The sequence below is a fragment of the Chiloscyllium plagiosum genome, chromosome 27 (assembly GCF_004010195.1).
Source record: "Chiloscyllium plagiosum isolate BGI_BamShark_2017 chromosome 27, ASM401019v2, whole genome shotgun sequence".
NCBI lineage: Eukaryota > Metazoa > Chordata > Chondrichthyes > Orectolobiformes > Hemiscylliidae > Chiloscyllium > Chiloscyllium plagiosum.
Window position 1 is genome coordinate 41,225,190 of NC_057736.1, and position 5,674 is coordinate 41,230,863.

The following is a 5,674-nucleotide window of genomic DNA, read 5'->3' on the forward strand; positions in this document are numbered from 1 at the left end:
GAACAGCACAGCAGGTCAGGCAGCATCTAGGGAACAGAAGATTCGACGTTTCGGGCACATGCCCTTCTTCAGGAATGAGCAGAGAGTGTTCAGCAGGAGAAGATAAAAGGTAGGGAGGAGGGACTTGGAGGAGGGGAGTTGGAAGTGGAGGAGATGCGGTGGAGGGCACCGTCGACCACGTCGCCTTCCTGACCTGCAGTCTTCTTGTTGACCTCTCCGCCTCCATCCTACTCCGACCTATCACCCTCACCTTGACCTCTTTCCACCTATCACATTTCCAACGCCCCTCCTCCAAGTCCCTCCTCCCTACCTTTTATCTTCTCCTGCTGAACACTCTCTGCTCATTCCTGAAGAAGGGCCTGTGCCCGAAACGTCGAATCTCCTGTTCCCTGGATGCTGCCTGACCTGCTGTGCTGTTCCAGCAATAAAGTTTCAACTAACAACCCTATCAACCTGGATGGCAAATTTCAGGTATTTATGCACCTGGACACCGAGATCTCTTTGTTCATCTACACTGCCAAGAATTTTACCGTTAGCCCAGTACTCTGTATTCCTGTTATTTCTTCTGAAGTGAACTACCTCACACTTTTCTGCATTAAACTCTATTTGCCACTTCTCTGCCCAGCTCTGCATCTTATCTATGTCCCTCTGTAACCCACAACATCCTTTGGCACTATCCATAACTCTGCCTACCTTAGTGTCATCCACAAATTTATTAACCCATCCTTCTACGCCCACATCTAGATTATTTATTAAAATGACAAACTGCAGTGGCCTGAAAACAGATCCTTGCGGCACACCACTGGTAGCTGAGCTCCAGGATGAACCTTTCCCATCAACCACCACCCTTTCTCTTCTTTCAGCCAGCCAATTTCTAATCCAATTCACTAAATCACTTTTAATCCCAAAACTCCATATTTTGTGCAATAGCCTACCGTGTGGAACCTTAGCAAATGCCTTACTGAAGTGCATATACACTACATCAACCGCTTTACTTTCATTCACCTGTTTTCTCACCTTCTCAAAGAACTCAAGGTTAGTTAGGCACAACCTACCCTTCACAAAACTGAGTTGACCTTCTCTAATCAAATTATTCCTTTCCAGATGATTATAAATCCTATCTCTTATAACCTTTTCCAACACCTTACTCACAACAGAAGTAAAGCTCACTGGCCTATAATTACCAGGGTTGTCTCAACTCCCCTTCTTAAACAAGGGAACAACATTTGCTGTCCTCCTGTCTTCTGGCACTACTCCTGTCAACCATGATGACATAAAGATCAAAGCCACTTTTACTTTCAGTTGCTGAGTTGGGGTTTTGGAGTTGAAGCTGCTAGATGCAGCTCTCTATCTGCTGCTGCAAAAAGCTTGAGTTCTTTCTCTCCTGTTAGATTCATTCTGTCAGTGTTCCTTCTGAACTGGAGGAGATAGCAAGTGAGGGTATTCGCTTTTGCTGAACTTGCCTTTGCCATGGGTGTATTTATGATTGCCACTATTTTGATAGAGTAAAGTTATGCCAATTCTTCCTTTGTATTTTTATTTTAACATGGTGTCAAAATAAAGTATATTTTGCTTAAAGCCTAGTAGTTTGACCAATTGATTCACAACTGAAAAGCAGTACCTTATACTTGCATAAGATAAAAGTTAGCATGTGGACTGTCTCCTTGATATGTTTTGGAGGGTTTGGTCTGGTCCATAACACCTGGGGTCTGATGGACATCATCCTAGGATGTTGGAGAGATTTTACTGATAGAGATAATGCATTGATTTAATGGGATGGGATTAGTTTAGAATGACAGCATATGATGGGCAAAGGGGTCTGTTCCTGTACTGTACTATTCTATGCTCAATGTTCTAATGAGAGGTGATCTTATTGAAATGTAAGAGATGCTAAGAGGGTTTGACAGGATAGATATTGAGAACATATTTCTACTGACAGGGAAATCTTAAACGAGGGACTGAATCTTAATTGAGTAGTGTTGAGAGTTTTTTTTGCAGGTTTTCACACTATGAAGCCAAGCAAATTTCTTATCCTATCCTGCCAAACTTGACTCACTAATTACCAACTCCACTCTATGTCATCTCTTACATCTAATTTTCATCCTGTTTTACCTCTGACTCTTACCAGAATAACTCATCACTCAGCCGATATCCCAGAATACACTGGCATCTCTTGTGCCTGATCCATATTTAAGAGTCGATTATGCAACCAGATAATTGTCAGTTCAGAGTTACCCTGCACATAGCAGTCTGGAGTAAATTGGCACCCTACTTTATGAGAAGGGTCCTGGAGGTGGTGCACAGAAAGGACTGTTTCTTATCCCAGGAACAGCAGTAGAGGCCATAACGGCAGATTATTCCACACCCTGGTCCACTCCTTCATCACTACAAACACTCCTCACTCCCCACTCCGGCACATTCCCATACAATCGCATAAGATGTAACACTCGTCCATTCACGTTCTCCCTCCTCACTGTTCAAGGCCCCAAACCTGCCTTCAAAGTGAAGCAATGTTTCACATGTACTTCTTTCAATTTTTTGTATTCAAATGCAACAAGATCTGGACAATATCTGGCAAGTAAGATTCGTGCCAGACAAATGCAGGCAATTACCATTACCAATAAGAGACACTCTAACCACCGCCCCTTGACATTCAATGGTATGACCATCACTGAATCCCTCACTGTCAATATCCTTGAGGTTACCATTGACCAGAATCTCAACTGGACTCACCACATAAACAATGTGGCTACAAGAGCAGGTCAGAGACTAGGGATATTGCGGCGAGTAACTCACCTCCTGACACCCCCAAGTCTATCCACCATCTACAAGGCGCAAGTCAGGAGTGTGATGGAATACTCCCCACTTGCCTGGATGGGTACAGCTCCAACAACACTCAAGAAGCTTGACACTTTCCAGGACAAAGCAACTTGCTTGATTGGCATCACATCTACCAACATTCAATTCCTCCACCACTGGCACTCAGTAGCAGCAGTGTGTACTATCTACAAGATGCTCTGCAGAAATTCACCAAAGATACTGAGATAGTACCTTCAAAACTCATGATCACTTCCATCTAGAAGGACAAGGGCAGCAGGTAGTTGGGGACACCATCACCTGCAAGATCTCCTCCAAGCCACTCACCACCCTGACTTGGAAATATACTGCCATTCCTTCACAGTCATCGGGTCAAAATCCTGAAATTCCCTCCTTACCAGCAATGTGGGTCAACCCATTGCAACTGCACTGCAGCAATTCAAGAAGGCAGCTCACCGCCACCTTCTCCAGGGCAAATAGGGGTGGGCTATCAATGCTGACCAGCCAGCAATGCCCAAGTCCCACAGAAATGATTTTTTTAAAAAAATTAGTGCTCACATTACACTCTACACCAATGAGACCGAAAGCAGATTGGGTGATTGTTTTGCAGAACACCTCTGCCTGCCCATAGGAATGACCCTGACCTCCTCGTTGTTTCCCATTTCAGTAAATTATCTTGCTCTCATGCAAACATTTCTATCCTGGGCCTGTTGCAATATTCCAATGAAGCACAACACAAGCTCGAGGAACAACACCTCATTTTCCACTTCAGCACTTTACAGCCTCGAAGTCTCAACATTGAAGTACTAATTTAAGAAAATGACTACTTCATGAGCCGTCCATTTTCCTTACATTCTCTGCCCCACAGCTGTGTCATGTTTGTGTCTTGTTTACTTTGCACTTAACAGCGATGACTCATTCTCTGCCTTTCACACCTTAATTTACACCCTTTTAACATAATTGTTTAGTTTCTCCACAATTAACACAATTTATCTTCTGCATTAGGCCTCTTGTCATCTGAGTCCTTGCTTCTCCGCTGCCTCTGTCAAAAATAAAAAAGACTAATTTTCCAACACCTTTAATTTCCACAGAAGAGTTGTACCAGTCTCAAAATGTTAACTCTGTCTCTCTCTCCACAGACAAATTCCTAGAGTTTCTCAAGTGTTCTGTTATACCAGACTACACCAGCCTGATCTAACTTGCCAAAACAGTCAGTGTAGTCTCAGCAATCTGGAGGAAAGCACTGTACTATAAGGAGAGGTACATCACCTTCTCCACTGTGTCAGCTGGAGTGTGGCTATCTTTTCTCTGATACAAAACACCCATTCTATCTCTGCTACTGTACCCATTTCCCAAGAAGATTCATTGTCTAGCACTCTCACTATTTTCTGCAATATTGTTCCCACTTGCTCACACACACCCCAATCCCTGATGCCACTAACTCTACATGACGTCCATGCTGCCTGATCACTCACTCGGCACACCTCCACATCTATACTGACAGAGACAGCTATGCCACCCACTTTCAACTCTTGTTAATACCTACCCATCCCTCAAAGCAGGAGGCAAACAGCCCACAATAGGGCAGGATGATGGGTCATTTGGTTCCTCTTCACATATGAAGAGAGGATCCTGATTCTGAGTGCCCCAACCAGGGTCTGAATAGACATTAGAGGCTGCCCATGATGTTTCTTGTATTCACCTGTGAGATGTGGGTGTCACTGACGGGTCAGCACTTATTACTTGTCCTTAGTTGCCTTTGATAAGGTGAAGGTGAGCTGTCTTCTTGAACTGCTGCAGTCCACATGCTGTAGGTTGACCCACAATGCCCTTCGGGAGGGAATTCTAGGATTTTGATTGTGATGTATTTCCAAGTCAGATGGTGAATGACCTGGAGGGGAACTTGCAGGTAATGCTGTTCCCATGTATCTGCTGTATCATGTATCATCTTTCTAGATGAAAGTGGTCCTGGGTTTGGAAAGTGCTGTCTAAGGATCTTTGTTGAATTTCTGAAGTACATCTTGTAGCTAATACACACGGGTCAGTGTGGATGGAGTGATGTTTGTGAATGTGTTGCCCATCATGTGAGTTGCTTTGTCCTGGATGGTGTCTAGTTGTTGGAGGTACACCCATCCAGGCAACTGGGGACTTTTCCATCACACTCCTGAGTTGTGCCTTGTGATGGCAGATGGGCTTTGGGGAGTCAGGAAGTGAGTTACTCCCTATAGTATTCTTAGCCTCTGACCTGCTGTTACAGTCATTGTGTTTATGTGACAAGTCCAGTTGAGTTTCTGGTCAACCCTGAGGATTTTGATATTGGGAAAGTGTATGATGGTAACACCATTGAATGTCGATGGGTGGTGGTTAGATTGTCTCTTACTGGAGATGGTCATTGCTTGGCATTTGTGCAAATGTTATTTGTCACTTTCTCAGCCCAAGACTGGATATTGTCCAGATCTTCTTGCATTTGAACATAGACTGCTTCAGTATCTGAGCAGTTGCGTATAATGCTGAACATTGTCAAACATTGGTGAACATCCCCACTTCAGACCTTAAGGTGAAGGGAAAGTCATTGATGAAGCAGCAGAAGATAGTTGGACCTAGGACACTACCCTGAGGAACTCCTGCAGAGATGTCCTGGAGCTGAGATAACTGGACATTGGGACCAGTTCTGGGGAAGGTGGGACTATTATAAAATGGACAGGTGAATACAAGAAACATCTGAACCAGACCGGAACCAATATCCTTGGGGGGAGTTTTGGCTACTGCTATTAGGGAGGTTTTAACATAATGTGGCAGGGGGCTGGGAACCAGAAGAGAAAACAAGTAGGCAGCAAGGTGGAGACTGGAGACTATA